The sequence below is a fragment of the Camelus ferus genome, chromosome 11 (genome assembly GCF_009834535.1).
Source record: "Camelus ferus isolate YT-003-E chromosome 11, BCGSAC_Cfer_1.0, whole genome shotgun sequence".
In the NCBI taxonomy this organism is placed as follows: domain Eukaryota; kingdom Metazoa; phylum Chordata; class Mammalia; order Artiodactyla; family Camelidae; genus Camelus; species Camelus ferus.
This window is the reverse complement of record NC_045706.1, coordinates 54,336,830-54,353,846: the sequence shown is the minus strand read 5'-3', so window position 1 is coordinate 54,353,846 and position 17,017 is coordinate 54,336,830. Positions and strand designations below refer to the sequence as shown.

Below are 17,017 nucleotides of genomic sequence, written 5' to 3'. Positions count from 1 at the left end.
CATTTCTGAAGTACCAACGGCCTCAGAGTCTGGGAGGAAGTAGAGTGAGAGTTAAGCCCCAGACCTTCTGGGTTTGATTAATTACTCTTCCACTACTAGCTGGGTGGTTTTGGGTAAGTTCTTTCTGTTCATTCTCTCATTCTCATGCCTCCATTTCTTCATATGCAAAGAGAAATAACCTATGCAAGGTATTTAACCAACCCCCTTGAAGTTCAGTGGACAAAGTGCCATGTTCAGGCCAATGAAACTTGAGCAGCAGTGACAGGTGCCACTTCTAAATTGGCATCATGAAAAGCCAGTGTACCATTCTCCAGTCTCTCTTGCTGCAGTTGTGACTGAGAAGGTCACACAGCATAGCTTTGGATGGTGAAGGACCTGTCAGCCGTGTGGCTGAGTCACTGCATGGAGATCTTGCATCCTGGAGAGTTGCCAGGATCTGCCATGAGTCTTGTGTGAGCAGGAAACACATCTTTGTTGTGTTAAGGTGCTGAGATCTTGGAGCTACTTGTTGCTGCGGCATCCTCAGACTCTCCTGACTGATATGGTGCTCAGCAATTATTAGCAGTTATCATTGGTAGGGCGTTTGTAGTCATAGATGAGCAGAACGCCCTGGTAATCCTGTGTCTCCAGCAGCAGTCACTTGACCGTGACCACCTGGGGCTCTTGTTCAAACCCATCTTGGCTCCGGATTCTGCCCTGATCCTCTGCCTCTGTCTAATGATTTGGCTTCTGCCTTCCCCCTTTGCCTCTGTCCCTGCAGCTCCCCTCACCTTCTGAGACTCTACTGAGATCTTTTTATCCCATGAAATGACCATTTTATTGATGCCCAGATCAATTTACCTGATGCAGTTAGGGTGGGAAGAAAGTATGGCACTGGGGGCCAAGAATTCTGGGTTTAAATACCAACTTGGCCTCTGCCTTTTTCTGAACTTCTGCCCAAGTTGGGAAGGACCTTCCCTGTAGTTACCTGGGTGCTGGCTATGGGTACCTCCTCCCCCAGCCTAGGTGCTCCTGAAGGGCAGGGACCTGTCTGTTTCCTCCACACCCAGCTCACAGTGTGATGTGTGCCCAATAAATGCAGACTGACTTAAGAAGGATGTTAAAGAAGACAAGCTTGTTATGATCATCTGTGCTGTCACAGCCTCGGAGACTGTCTTCCAACAACTGCCTGCCAGGAAGCTGATGTCTATCTGGGGGGACTGGCGGGAGTGGTGGCCTTGCACCCACCGAGGGCAGCCCCAGGGCACCTCTGTGGAAGTCCAGAGCTCTAAGGAACACATTTGGAGAACCACTGCCCTGCTCTGAGCTCCTCATCCTGTAAATGGGGTCACTGAGGCCTGAAGTCATCCTAGGAGATGTCAAGATGCGATTCCAGATCTATTACCCTCCCACCCTCTCGCTGGTTGCATCTCATTTTGTGCAGTTTCACATCATTCAAACCAACTCTCTCTTAGGTAACTTTCAAGTGTGTCTGATACCTCTCTACGTGGAAAAGGTGGCCCCTTTGAGTGCGTTCTGAAGACAATGGCACAGGTGGGGTGTGGAGGCTTTAGCCTAGGGGCACAAGAGGTCACATTGCCCAAGCTTGGATCCTGGCTCTACCGTTTATTAGCTCTGAGACCCTACTGAGGTGACAAGTTACTTATCTTCTTGGATCCTCAGCTTCCTCATCTGTTAAATGGGGATAATGATAAAACCCACACACAGACCTGTTGTGGGTATCTGATGAGATGATGCGTGGGATGCACTCAGTGCAGAGGCTGGCACGCGTTCAGTCCTCAGCAATGCCATGCGTCTGTCTGCTTGCCCTCTGCAAACCCACTGAGCTCATCTGGATTCTGTACAGAGCAGCTGTCAAATCAATCATCTTTATTTACTTCCAGAAAGAGATGTCACAGAGAGGGGAAGTGGTCCCTGAAAGGCAGAAACCAGACCAGAAGGTACATGTGGTCTCTCTCTTCCCCTGGCAGGTCCTGCCCCACCTCCAGGTCCCAGTGGGCTTGGAGAAGCCCTCCCTCTCCCCCTCAGATGAGCATGTCCACGCTCTCCATGCCACACTGCTCTGCTCCATTCAGGACCAATCACCACTGTAACTAAATAAATGTTTATGAGTTGTCTTTTGTCTGTTCATATCTGTCTCCCCCCATGAGGGCAGAGGACCAAGTCTGTTTTGTCTCACCACTGCTGACACAGTGCTCGGCACATAGTAGGATTTCAATAAATGTCTGTTGACTGACTGAATGATCCCAGGCATCATTGCTTAAATTCCTGCCATATGCTGGATTTGGAACTGGGGAAGTCGTGTGCATGGTCCTAGCCTTACGTATGCGAGATCTGCAGGCTGCCTTGCTCCTAAAAGGGCTCTTAAAGCCACCATGTATTGAAAACATTTATGAGTGCAAAGTGAGACAGAGAAGGTTAGGAATTTGTTCTTAGTCACCCAGCTGGCTAGCTGCAAATCACAGCTTGAGCCCAGTTCTGAGTAACTCTAAAAACCACTCTCTTTCCCTTTCATCACCGCACTTCCAGGAGATTCCCAACTTCAGTGAGCATCAGGGTTCCCTGGGGCATTTGTAAAAAAATTCAGATTCCTGGGCTTTGTCCTTAATGTTACTATTTTAGCAGGTCTAGAGGCAGGGCTGCCCCTTGGGCACGCAGGGCCCCAAGCCAGTAGTTTTTTCTCTCTTTTTTGCAGGCGAGGCAAAACACTTGAGTCATTCACAATCATGTGAGCGCCATTCTGCTGGCCTGATCTCATGTGATTCTGTGAAAGAAATACTTTGCTGGCTACTGGGAGCAATTCACTCGCCAAGCTGTCTGCCTGGTATAGGGGCCCGACCATGAGGTCCTGGGATGACCCCGTATGTGTGAGTCCTAGTTGCTCTGTGGGGCATCTGGTCAACCTCAGAAACAGTAGTGGGGTGGTAGAGGGGATACACAGTCTCTGAGGAAGAGAAACAAACAGGGATTGGGATTCATACAGAACCAGGTCTAGGCATGGGAAACCCATGGGGATGGTACTCTGATCCCAGTGAGTCCTGAGGTGCGAGCCACATGGCAGGGGAGAGCTATCTGGAAGTAGACCTGGGAGCCTGAATTTACATCCTAGGGAATTCCGATGGAGAGGTACCACAGGTCATACTTTGAGAAATATTGTTCTAGGACACTAGTGTCAGCTCAAGGTTGGAAGAGCTTCTGAGAACCAAACTAGTCAGGGATGGAGGGGTTCCTGGGTCACTAGTGTGCTCTGGGGTAGGCTCACAGGCCCCTGGGCTCTCTGCCTAGCCTGGTGGCTGTCACCTACCCCCCTGCACCAGGTCTCTCTAACCAGAGGAGGGCGGCGGGCGTCGGATGGTGACTCTGCCTCCCGCGGGGCCTTGCAATCAGACAGGCCCTTGGCAGTCTCCTAATTTGTCTCCTCCTCCCAGCGCCAGTATCAGCTTTCTGATGCAGAGGGACCCCAGTAATGAGTTTCTATTAAAAGAGCTGAATCCCAGCTCTCGGAACTGAATGTTCAGAATAAACAATGGGGCAGAATCCTATTAAAAAAGGCTTCCAACACGGACAAATTAAGCCCTTGGGAGTGCCTTACAAAGAATACATTTTTCCAGTGTCGAACCAGGATCAATAGAGAAAAACAAATAATTTCAAGTGGGAGTCGTCATAATGATATCCAGGTAGAGGCTGGGGTTGGGTGCGTTATTTTGGCCTGAGGACACCCCAGCAGAGATAATGAGGGAGCAGAGGCGGGAAGCTCGTAATGGGCGTGAGGGGTGTCTGGGTCTCCCAGGCGGCTGAGCCAGGAGGACGTCGCGTCTCATTTGTCTCTGTCGAGACGAGACTCGCTCTCCCTCTTTCTCTGGGGGATGGTTAAGCCCACAGCGCTGTTTTCGGCCCACGGAGGGCTAGGGCAAGCCTGGGGAGTGGGTGGGAGACCTGGCTTTGTTTGCCAGGGAGATAGATCTTATCTCTGCTCAGGCAGGGTGGGGACAGAAGCTGTATCCACCTCATCCCCAAGCAGAGGAAAGATCCCCAGACATCGGCACAGATGCCTGAATCGTCACTGCCAAGGCTCTACCCCCTCCTCTGCTCTCTCCACTTGTGAATATCACTCTTGCAATATTCAATTTTGTTCCCTGGAGCCCAGTAAAACTTACCCATCATCCCAGGCTCATCTTGAGTTCCTCCTGCTTCATGAAACCTTTGCTGAATTCTTTCCTCCTCTTCTAGATTCCTGGTGATCCGAGTAACACCCTTGAGTATTTCAGGAATGCCAGGAGGCTCCCTGCCTGGCACATCTCTGCCCCTGCTCCCCTGCTTGGAGCCTGTCCCAGGGCTGTTGACTGTCCTATTGATGCTTTAGGTGAGTGCCTCTTCCTCCTTCCAGCTCACCCTGTACTCACTGAACAGTACTCCATGGTAGTTTCCACACTAGGCTCTGGGAGACCCAAGTTGAACAAGACACAAACTGGGGTCCCTTGCAGTCAGGGACTCACCCAACCTTCCAATGGGGTCTAGCTGCCTCCATTAACAAATGAGGAAGCACAGATCCTGAGGAAGAGGCTGATGTGTCAAGGACAAACAGTGGCCAATGGAGAGAGCTGGAACCCAGTTCTACTGCCTCCCTGCTGGCAGAGCTGCACTGAGGCCCTCCTCCGTGCAAAGCATTTCTCTGCTCTCTCAATATTAATGCACTTCAGCTGTACATAATACCCTAAGTTAGCTATTAAATATTCCCCCATTTTACAGATGAGGAAACTGAGGCATAGTGAGGTTGAGTAACTGGCTCAAGGCCTTGGATGACCAGGTCTCTGCCTCTGGTTCTCTTTCCTCTGCACTACCCAGGGAGGACTGTAGAGGGTGGGGCATGATACAAGCAGACCTGGAGAGAGGACAGGGGCCCCAGGGAGACCCTGGGAGGCTGCAATGGGGAGCAAGAAGGAGAGGAGGGCCCTGAGCTGTCGGTATTTCTGGCCGACAGGGTGCACTCCTGTCAGCTGGTCGTGAATCCAGTAGGGGTTGCTCCCCTGTGGCTGTCCTGAGTTCAGTGCCGACTGCAGCTGCATATTGCTTCATTCAATAAAGGCCATGAGAAGTCCTGCAGCAACTTTAATTTTCCCAGTGTCTCCCAGACTTCCTTGACAATGGATGCCCTATTTTGTCAACTCAGAGTGCCTTTTAACATCCTTGCCAGCCCTCTTGGGAAGCTCACCTCTAGATAATGTGGCTGTCAGGCCAGAACCGGCTGGTCAGTGAAGAGTCCGTGACCAGGACTTGAAGTGTATAGTGGCAGAATCAAGGCTGTGGATTGTCCTGGAGGCCAAGGGCGGGAGAGGATTTCAGGGCGAGGAGGAAGTCAGTGGTGTAAATAGCTCAGATGCTGAGGAGGGTGAGGGGTGAGACAGCCTGCAAATTTGGTAAGGAGTCTGGGGTAGGAATCCTATGCAGGTGCCTGCGTTTGTTGCTGGTAGGAGCACCCACATGTCCGGTCTTCCGTCCTGTGTTCCACGCTGAGCTATCGCAGGTGCCCTGGTAGGAGTGCAAATGAGGTGGGTGGGGGGGGGGGAGGTTGGCTTATCTATCTATCATCTATCTCTCTATCTGTCTATCTATCTATCTTTTTAAATTGAAGTATAGTTAGTTACAACGCATCAGTTTCTGGTGTACAGCACAATGTTCTAGTCATGCATGTACATACATTTGTTTCCATATTCTTTTTCATTAAAGGTTAAGGTTATTACAAGATATTGAATATAATTCCCTGTGCTATACAGAAAGAAACTTGTTTTTTTAAATCTATTTTTATATATAGTGGCTAACTTTTGCAAATCTAAAACTCCCAAATTTATTCCTTCCCATCCCCTTTCCCTCGGTAACCATGATTGTTTACTATGTCTGTGAGTCTGTTTCTGTTTTATAGATGAGTTCATAGTGTCCTATTTTTTCTTTTTTTTTTTTTTAGATTCCACATATGAGTGATATCATATGGTATTTTTCTGTCTCTTTCTGGCTTACTTCACTTAGACTGACGATCTCTAGGTCCATCCGCAATAGAAATACCCCAGCAGTGTTCTCCTGTGGCTCATCTACTAAGGCTGGGAACACGCATACCTCAGGACGCACCAGCTCTGCTTCTGTCTGCCCGCCCGAGGGAGACACTCCCGCACGAGCTCGCGGAGGTCGGCTGGAGGCTGTTTATGGCAGTCTTGCTAGGTAGAGCCAGAAATGGAAACAACCTTAATGCCTATCAATACGAGAATGGCTGAAGGCCTTACGGCACGTTTATATTTCAGCAGTTGGAAAGAACGGGGCAGAAACTGATGGACTGATACAGAAGGGGCTCCAGGAGAGTACTGTATTAAAGCCCAGCACAGGATGCACATATAATATGATCCTTCTTAAGTGAATAAAGACATGTGTGGGCGTGTGTGCACACGTACACACAGGCACACATACACACATAGACATGCACACACAGACAAGCAATTACACGCACACACAGACACACACAGACACACAGTGCACACGTACACACGCAGACATACTCGGGCACACAGCACACACGTGCACTCGCACACAGAACGCTCAGCCTCCTCGGCGGTGAGGAAAGCAACCTCTAAATCCAGAATTCCTCTGAATCCTTATTCTGCCGCTTACTAGATTTGTAACCTTGGGCAAATAATCTAACTTTTCGGTACTTCAGTTTGCTCATCTGTAAAATATGGATAATTACATTTCAACCTCAAGAAATTATTGAATGAAGTAAGTAGTTCACTGAGTTAATACGAGCAAAGGGCTCGTGAGGACGCCCAGCCCATGGTAAGGGCTAAGCAAGTTGGTTGTGGCTATGACCGCCCTTCATCTATTCTAATGCACACATCTTTTTGCACATCTTAAATCAGCAATCGAGATGTGGTTTATAATTGATAGATCTTAACATTGAGTTATGGTTTCATAGGCAACTTTTTTGGTCCTTCTTGGTAGCACACAAAACAAGGGCACGCCTCACAATTGGAGACGTCTTGGGCACAATGGGATAGAATATTATTTCCAGGAATCGTTTGCTAGGGCTACATACGTTTGTGTGGAAGCATGAACCAGTAAGCTCTGGGACACACGCATCCAGCTCACACCAGTGGTTCCCTCGGGGAAGAATGCTGGTGAGGGGGTGTCAGGAGGCTTGAGGCCTCATCAGGACTGCCTTGGTTTTACAAGTATCGTGGGCTCGTGTTTACATGTGGTTTCACTTAGCGTTGCTTGGCTGCAGCCGGCAGACACTAACACCGGTTAACTTAAGGAAAAAGGAATTTATTGGCAGGATGTCGGGAGCTCACAGAAGTGACAGGAGCTGGGAGAAGCTGACTTGGAGAGGAGCGGGGGCCCAGGCTTCTCCCAAGGGCCTGGATTAAGAACCACAGCCACCACCTGGTAGTGGGAAACATCTGGTCTGCATGCCACCACGCCTGAGGTGAATGGCCTCCAATCTTCTCCTCTGTCTCTGGGTTCAGTGGCTTTTGCTGTTCTTTTTGGTTGTCCGTCACCTGATGACCCCTCCTTCCTGGGCTTGAGACATTCTCTGCCTTAAAAGCCTTGTGGGGAAGTGGCAGGGTCAGCCTCCCACTAAGGACCAAGAGCAGTGGATCCGAGCAGCCCCAGTCTCCCTTGCAGCTAGGGCACAGGCGCCTGTCCAGGTGGGTCACCTGTCCAGGTGGGTTGCCCGCCAAGGTCCCTCCCCATACAGTGAGACAGGAGGAAGCCAGGCGTTGGAACAGGGGCAAAGCACGTCGCTGCTGATGGCGGGAGGTTGGGGACAGCAACTGCAGCAGCCAAGTCCACTGCACTGGCTTTGGAAGGACACTCGGCTGTGATCAGCTGTGGCCTGGCCTCTTTGCCTGTTTCTGTTCCTGGTTCCCATCCCTCCCAGTGAGTCTGTGGGCCACTTCCCCTCTTTCTGACTAAATCCCCCTTCCTGCTTCAATCTGATCAAGTTAGATTCTGTTGCCAGCAACCAATAAGCCTGGCTGACACCCTGCGTCACTCACTCCAGATGCAAACTCCCAGGGAGAGAGGTCAGGACACGTGCCTGCTCCCTAGGGTAGACCAGGAGATGTAGGGAGCTGGCTTTTATAATGGGAGGCAGAAGACAGGAATTTCCCTCCACCAAGACCACCCACAATGGGGAAGAGGCAAGTTCCAGAAGGAAATCAGGCCACTGTTAGTGAAAGTTGGGGTAGGGGGCAGCTAACAAAACATGGCAAATGTGCACTACTATTTAATTAAAATAATGCGTGCCCTGCTTGGAGAGAACTGAGCCATTCATTGGTTCATTCATTCATTCAACAAACTGACTACAAGCTAGCTAACTATGTGCAGACATGATTGGCTCTGGGGACATAATGATGACAGTCCTTTAGGAGCCCAAGTCTAGTGTTGGTACCAGGTAAGTAAATAGACAGGAAGAGGCAGTGGTCCCAGTGCCAAAACACCAGAAGGCCCAGGCGCAGTGGTCTATGGTGGAGGCAGTCAGGGAAGGCTCCCCAGAGGAAGTGGTAAAACAGCTGGGCCTTGAAGAAGAGGCAAGAAGGGCAGGGGTTGCCAGACTGATGGGGACAAGGGTACGGAGGAAAGGGGCAGGGAAAGAGCATGTGCACAGGATTATGATCACGAAGGGGCACCCACCTGGTGCTCAGGGAAAGGAGAGAGCCTCAGAGGGCTGGATGTGGGGTGATGGTGGAACATGGGGAGGCGAAGGATCCACAGGAAGACAGAAGTGGTGGAAGATGGAGGTCAGGCTGGAGCCAGAAGGCTAGGGCCTTGAATGTCAAGTGTAGGTGAGTCAGCCAAAGTGTTTTAAATGGGAGAGACACAAGATTTACCTTTGAGAAAGATTATTCGAGTGGATGGATGAAGAGCAACTGATGACCCAGGGGAGGAGCGGACGTGCAAGAAGCGAGGAGAGGGGTAGGCACGGGTTCAATCTCAGAGCCGTGGTTTTGGAGAGCTGAGATCCTAGGGCAGTAGTCACCCCAGCTGCCACTCCTGTCTCTGCCTCTAGCTTGCTGGCTGACTGGACGTGTCATGTCCCTTCCAGGGCACAGTGATTTCCAGTACCGCTCGGTGGAATCCCCAGGGCTTTCCCAGAGCAGACCCACCTGGCTCCGTTTTACGCACTGCACCCACGATTTTGTCCTACGAATAGTTCTGCTACTAAAAGTCCACATGTAAAACTCCTGGACCAGCTCCCCATGTTCCTGCCAGGCTCTGACATCTTGGAGTGACCGACTCATTCTGGTTTGCCTCAGGTGTTCCCCATAGTAACTCGGAAAGTACCCCCTCAGTCCCAAACAAACGAGAGGGCTGTCATTTTATATCTGAGATCCATGACTCTGCAGCCTGGTTCTGCCTGAAGGGACAGGACCTCGGCAGAGAAGAGGTACTGGGGGTGAGATGGAGCAGTGTGACCAAAGGGCTCAGCTGGGTTAGGAGTAGGATGGCTGGAGGCCTCAAAGTTTGCAGAGCTGCGACGTGGGAGGCGCCCTGGCCGCTGGAGGGGGCGTGAGGAGAGGAAGTTGAGCTCCAGGAGGAAAGAGCATCAAATCCTGGGAGCCTGGGCATTTCCGGGGCAGCCAGTCCTGGAGTGGGATTTGCTTTGGACTGTGTGTCATAGAATATCCAAAGAACACCTGAGTGATTGAAGGATGATTTATTTTTCTCATTGAACGTTTTGTCGGGAGGGCCAAAGTCCCAGGTTGTGGCGGTGGCTCCATGAAGCCAGTGAGGTCTGGGCTTCTTCATCTTGTCCGCTGTCTTTGCTGTGTAGGGTCACATCCCTGCTGTCCCCGGAGGTCAAGGAAGTGGCAAGGAAGAAGGGGCAGTGCCTATAGGAGAAAAGTGAGCTTTCCAGGCATCTCTTTCAGATGCCTGCTGCTCTCATTGGCCAGATCAGTCATGGGGTCTCCTCTGGTTGAAAGGGAGCCTGAGAAATGCGGTGAACGCTTCAGCTGATTTGAGCAAATTGAGGGGTTCCGTTTGCAAGAAAGGAAGGAGGCACGGATGTTGTGTGGGCAGCCAGCTGAGTCCTCCCCACCAGGGCTTACAGGAGTCTACACAGCACCGAGGCATCCTAGCTCCCCACCACATGACCCCAGTCCCTGCCCCAGGGCCCCTCAGGGCCACTGCTGCCCGTCGTGACATGATGGGCACCCCAGGGTCCAGCTGCTGGGGCTTCTCCTCATTTCTCCTCCCAGCAAAGCCACATGGCCCGCAGCACGGCCCCATCTCCTGGCAAGGGCCCGAGGACCTTGACCCCTCCCTGGCGGGGGGTGCCGCATCCCCTCTAGGTGGGCTTCCTGTGGCCCAGATCCCGGCCTCATTCCGAATGTGACTTTCCCCTTCCTCCTCCAGCGCACAGCCCGGAGTGAGTGGGCCATCTGGTTCTGTTTCACTCCATGTTACTCATCAGGATGTGTTTGCCAGAAGTTATTTGATGTTCAGAAAGAATTCCAAAGGTTTTGAAAAGAAGTAAATACAATCTTTCATCCCCCAAAGAGTCGTGAAATTGCGTTTTGCTGAGGAGACGGCGGGGGCAGGCGGGCAGGCCGGTGGCTGGTGCACGAGGTTGGCCATCATGCCAGTTGCTTCCCCTCGCATCCCTGGGCTCAGCTGGTCCTCCTGGAATCCACTCTGGGCCTCTCGCATTCTTCTCGTGATGCCCAAATTTGGGAACAGAAGAAGGCTGCCAGTGGGGGACACCCTGGCCTGTCTCTTGCTCTCCAGCCAAAAAAGCTTTTAGGGAGAGCTCCTCCCCACCCCTGGCCTTGCCCAGGGCCTCCCTGTTGGGAACCTGTGAGCCCCAGAGGGAACAGAGGGATTCACGCCTCTGATCTCTGCTGCGGTGGCAGCCTGCAAACGTGGACAGCACGTTTCTCAGCATCCTGGGAAAACCTATTCTGGATCTTCTGGGGCCTGCTGGTCATAAGGCAAGGGGATGTGGTCTCTCTCCTCCTTTCTGAGCTATTTGAGTAAATGAAAGGACCCACTGGATGTTAGTCTATCCAGAAGGGAGAGGGAAGTCAGTGCACCTCGCGGGGACTTACCTGCAGGGTGAGGGGCCACCTCTGTCCCAGCAGTGGAATCCACACTGCCTCCTGCCTCAATACAGCTGGTGGCACTAACCTCTTCCCTTTCTGACTTGTGGCAAGGCTGGGATTTTCCAGCAAAGTTTCGGAGAAAACTCAAATAGATATTTTGTGGCAAGTGCTAGATTTGTAGTTTCTTGTGGCCATGTGGCCCTCCATCTGTACCTAGTTACCTTTAAAGCACCCGCTGGATGAGTGAACCAGTGCAGGAAGGAGTGGTCCCGGGGCAGATGGAGGTTGGGTTGTATCCTCAGCCTTTCTTTCCTAATCACGCCCATGCTCTGATCAAGCCCCCAGGACAAGTCTATGGATGGTGGGGTGCGGGTCCCACACCAGAGCTCTGTCTGATTTCCCTGCTCCCGCAACGGGGACTCTAGAAGGCTGATCCTCCCCAGACCTTGCACCGCAAAACCTGCAATTCACACGGATTCCCTCCCGGAGCATCGTTCATGACAGCTTACAACTCTGACTATTAAACATTGATCACTCAAAATTTAACATCCCATCTTCCCTTTGATATTCTCAACTGCTCTCTGCATAAGACAACAAGCGCTTTCTGCAGCTCAGCATGAGGGAAGACTTCAAAGCTGCCTCCCTGCTCCCCCACTCCCAGCAGCTCTGGTGCTCAGCAAGCACATTCGCCACACGGAAGGGATGGGGCTCCCCCGCCGGGCCCATCTATGGAACTCAGACTAGGGGGAGCCCTCCCAGATTAAGGTTCTGGGGTGATTCTGGGGCACAGCCTGAACTCAGGGGGACCCTGGCTCTGTCTAGAAGAAGCTGTGGGTAGTGGGAGGTGATTTGGATGGAGAATCAAGCAGAACTGGCTTTGAATCCCTGGCGTGCTCCGCACCATCTCTGGAACCTCAGGTGAAGAGCCTTATCCTCGCCCGTGAAACGGAGACGACACACTCCCATCTCGAGGAAGCCCTTGAGGTGATTAACTGAGAGGCTGGGAGAGAGAGTGCCTGGTCCAGAGATGAGAGAAGCTTGGGTAAGCCAAAAAGTGTGCGTACGTTTGTAGAAAAGACGTCTACATGGCTTCGTGAAACAGGTGATTTGAAACTCTTCTGAAGGTAGCCACTTGCGTAGCCACCGCTGACAGGCTGATTGCAAGTGATTACCAACCTTTCACTCAATCAGCCTCCCAGGGGGCTGCATTTTATTAAAACTTTATTAATTAGCATAGCGACCATTGGTTAAGCCTGACATGAACCAGGCCCCGGGCAAAGCGATTTCCCTTCTCTTGTAATTGGCACATCAACCTGTGTAGTAGGTTCTTTCACTGGGCCCTGTGGACATGTGAGAGTCTCAGGGGTGACAGAGGGCACCCTCCAGGAAATGGCCAAACTGGGACTTAAAACTAGGTCAGTCGGATGCCGAAGTGCGTGTCCTTCCTCTGCCTTCCAGTTGTGCTGGCCTTGTCTAGAGGTGCTCTGTACTTCGTGCACCTGAAGTCACCTGACATGAATGGACTGTGTTCAGATTCTATCAGGGAGCCCGTGAACGCCATCCATCCAGATGGATGACAGCGTGGTCACGTGCACATGTGTGGGGTTTACATCCTCCCGCGTGGCTGGAGACCGTGTAACTTGACCCCCTGCAGGCTCCCAGTTTGTCTCGAGCCCCCCTGCAGGAGAGGGGTCTCAGGGCTCTCGCAGTTTGCATAAGACCTCGTGGCGTGGCGGTAGGCAGCTCAGCATACCCAAGGCAATGCCTTTCCATTTCACACACCGTTTCTGAGAACTTCTCCAGTGCAGAGAGCAGTGCCAGGCCGGAAGCAACATGTGCCTAGCACAAGTCTCTTCACATTGCCAGCCCTTGTGAATGGATTCCTCCAAACCCTGACGTGGCCTCAGTCCTCCCTGACACCACCCTCCAAGCTGCTGGTTCTAATACGAAAGTTACTGCCATCCCTGTGCTCAGGGATTTTCACAGATGGAAAGGAAGCCGAGTGCAAGGGGACAGTCTCAGCACCGTGGGGAGACTTGAAAGCCCTCTCTCATCCCAGCACATCTTCCCCCACATCCCTCATGCTTGGCCCCTCAGCCCTGGTGCTGCTTCGGGGATCAAAGAGCCAGTTTGCCCCTTTGTCAGAGACTGAGAGTGGCACTATGCCCCGAGTCTTCTCTTTGACAGGCCAAATGGCTCCAGGTTCATTCTTCAGAAATTCCTTGCATCGCATGGCTCTGCATCCTCTAACTCGTGGGAGAAAGCTGGGTGGACAGCTGCAACCTTCCAGGAGAGCCGCAGGAGGCCAGGACTAGGCACAGTGCTGGGCTGGATAGGGCTGGCCAAACCCAGTGGACAGTGACGGGGGCCCCACTCCCAACCCCCCAACCCTGTGTGCTCAGGGGGCTCTCCCCGAGCCCCTCAGAAGGAGAGCAGAGTGACAGAGGAGGGCCTGTCGCAGCCAGGACGTCACCCAGCAGCTCACTCAGTGCTTCGGGGAAACTGCTGATTTCCCGGGAAGTTGCAGGCCTGGAGGCTTGATAATACCATTGTCTAAGGTGTCACTTGTACTTGTCAAGGGCAACAGGTATTTTCTTTTCTGGAGAGGAGCTCTTATGCTGTGATGGTTCAGGCTTGCTGAGTAGCTTTCAAACCCCTCCACACGGCGAGTCTGGGCAACGTCACTGGAGAGGTCTGTTCAGCTGCACCTCCCTTCCCATCCCCATCAGACAGTGTCCAAGATCCCACCTGTCACAGCCTGCCCCCACCCCCGAGCCCCAAAGCTCTTGTGGGACATTTAGTTGGTCATCCTTGAAGGTTTCCTTTACTTTCTGCACCTTCAGGAAAGACAAGGTAACAAGGTAGAAGAGGAGCTGGATTTTGAGCCTGGAGGAGAGAATGTACATCATCGTCCCCTTGATTTGGGGCAATTTATATTTTATTTCCCAAACTGAATGCTTTGTTTGCATAATGAGGTTAATGGTGCAAAACGCACACTGTCTCTGGAAGGGCTGAGTGTAATGGCATTTGGGAAAGTGCCAAGCCTGGGTATATAGTAGGTGCTCGATAAATGTTAATGGAAAAGAGAGCCGCTTCCAGATGTGAGGAAGATGGGACATCTGGATATCAGACTGATAACAGCTTGTAAACGATCTGCTGGTAAGAGGTTTCAGCTGGGGCTGGGGGTGGAGAGCTGTAGAAGCAAAGAGTAAGTTCTTTGGGCCTGAGAGCCTCCCACACCCACTGGGAACTCTCCACCCCTGAGCTGGCTGTCCGGCTGCGAGCACCAGCATCTCAAGGACAGCTGCAAAGAGGGTCACTGCAAAGAAGGGATCACGGTCAGCCTTGTCCCGACAGCCTCCAGAGACGGAGCCCCATTAAGTACCCGGCCCCGCCACACCAGCCTCTCGGCGGGACCCTAGCGAAGCCATTAGAGATCCACTCAAGGACTGAGAGGTTGTAAATTGGACCCCAGGACAGATAACAAATTAACCCATTATCCCCTGTGAACACCCCGCCTTGGCTTCATTTGTCATAACGAGCTGCTACTCTGAAGAAGTGAGAGCTGGAACCGGGGCCCTGGTGGGTGTTTCAGGATCCTGCTTCTGAGCCAGCGTTGCCGTGACCTTCCCCGGGGAAGGGAGATGGGGGAGAGCACCCACTGCCCACACCTGCTGGGTGCTTTACCTCCAGCCTGCGGGTTAGAGAGCATTGTTTCCATTTAGTCACGAATGGACTTCCGAGAAGAAAGAACTGGCCTGGGGGACTAGATTGGGACAAAAACCCATGCAGAGCCAGCCTTGCTCACCCTCATGCAGTGTTCACAGGGGGCGGGCATTAAGGGAAGCGCTCTGTATGTGTCACTCAGATAACCCTTCCCACCGTCTTGCGAATACATGCTATATTATCATCCCCGTTTCTGAGATGAGGAAACTGCAGCCTAGATGGCGGAAGGGGCTTGTTCCAGGTCACACTTGCAGGTCATTGTGGAACTGGGTGTTGAGCCCAAGTCTGTTCATTTTTGGGGCCCCCAATGCTAATCATTCCATTAGGCTTCTTGCTTAAAATGAATCCATCCATCCTCCAAACTTTACCAGGTGTTATGGGCCAGGCTCAGCTTTAGAGATGGCTGTGCCAGGGTCCCTGCCCTAAGGAGTCTGATCCCTCTTTCCACTCTCAGCTGGGCCTTCTCCCTTCCCTGTTGGGAGGCTTTCTTCTTTTCCCTTCTCTGAGTTCATGTGATGGCCAGAGCCCTCCTGGGGTGCCTGAAGAGGCAGGGCAGCCCTGAGGGAGCTGCACCCATGGAAAGAACTGGAGTCTGGGACTCCTGGGTCAGTGCGTCCTCCACTGGCCACTCCAGGAGCTTTTCCTGTCCTTCAGCAGAATTGACACGAGACAGAACAGTCTGGGTTGTGCTGGGCCGACAAAGACCCCAAAATCTCAGTAGCTGACTGAAACTAGGCATTCCCCTCTCATGATACACATGCAAAGGCGGTCAGCAAGGGAGCTCTGCTCCTCACCACCGCCCAGAGGCTGAAGCCAGCCCCGTGTGCATCCTGCTTCCCCACTGCCACAGAAGTGAGGAAGGCCATGATGTAAACCTGCACTGTCTCTTAAAGACCTGCCTGGGAGGGACACCTGTCACATCCAGTCACATCTCATTAGCCAAAGCAGGTCATCTGGCCTGGCTACATTCAAAGTGTGCTAGGGGTGCCGTCCCACCATGTGCCTCGAGGGGGCTAGACTATGACCAGCTAAGTCTTGCCCAGGGGCCCACCAGGAAGGTGACCATCATCAATACAATGAAACCAAAACCAGGGGATTAAATTATTGCCCTGGGAGAGAGACTCAGAGCTCCTGCCTCTTTGTTCAAAAGGGAGATTAGCCGGTTGTTAGAGATATTAGCTCCCAAATGAAACTTCCTGTTTCATTCAATCACATTTAACAAATGTTTATTGAGAGCGTTCTGTGTGCCAAGCACTCCTAAAACAACAGGACAGGCCCTTAAATAAAACGGACAGAAATCTGCCCTCAAGGAACTTGTTTTAGAGGAGGATATAGTTCAGTGGTGGAGCATGTGATTTGCATGCACAAGGTGCTGGGTTCAATACCCAGTCCCACCATTAAAAAAAAAAGAAATTTTTTTAAAAACCTAATTACCCCCCACCAAAAAAGCTTAAAAAATTCTTTGTTAAAAAATAAAAAGCTTGTTTTAGAGGGACAGACATTGAGCAGTAGGAATCAAACGTAAGTCAGTGACACACAGACGACAGGAGGTTATAGAAGAGCCGATGGAGATCTGAAAACGCAGTGGCTTTCTCCACGTGGGACTCCGTGTCACCGGAAGCACCAGCCATGCCCTTGCGCTACCCTACCCGCAGGTGGGAGCCTCTCCCGAGCTCTTGTTGCTTTGGTCTCTGCTCTTATTTTAAATGAGAACCTGGCTGGATTTCTCTATGTTCAGCAAGAGTCACGGGACATGAGTTTTCTCACTCCCCCATCAACACCTTCTCTCCGTCTTCACTGGCTGGTTTCGTCCTCACTCACTCACCCGACCACGTGAGGGCCCTGGGCTCTCTGCCTGCTGGGGGACCCATGCCTCGTCGTCTCAGGATACTCAGTGCACCTGCACCCCATATATGTATAACTTATAAATAATGGTGAGACGAATTGTGGGTGCCTCCTTGACGCAGGACTTTAGTAGGTGATTATTATTGGGGACCTCTTACGTGTCAGGCCTGGTCCAAGATGCTTTACACGTATATGTGTTACCTTTTAATGCTTAGCGGGAGCCCATGCAGCAGGACTTCTCTGTGTCTCCATCTCACAGAGGAAGCAGTTCAGGGTCACGCAGCCCATGTGGCTCGCCCAGGTCACACAGTGCAAGGTCAGAGGACAGCAAGGGCGGTCCATGCCCGTCACAGCCT

General features: G+C 52.0%; 1 long non-coding RNA gene across 2 annotated transcripts in view; it reads left to right on the top strand.

Annotated features, from left to right (window-relative positions):
• The window catches only part of LOC116667206, a 106,955-nt gene extending 100,571 nt beyond the window's left edge, over positions 1–6,384 (top strand). The window contains exons 7-8 of one of the 2 annotated variants that reach the window (XR_004324020.1): positions 4,231–4,363; positions 6,025–6,384. This is a non-coding gene — a long non-coding RNA (uncharacterized LOC116667206). Of the gene's footprint in view, positions 1–4,230; positions 4,364–5,962 lie in introns of both variants that reach the window. The other variant, XR_004324019.1, reaches the window with a different exon arrangement.
• The last annotated feature ends 10,633 nt before the right edge of the window (positions 6,385–17,017 follow it).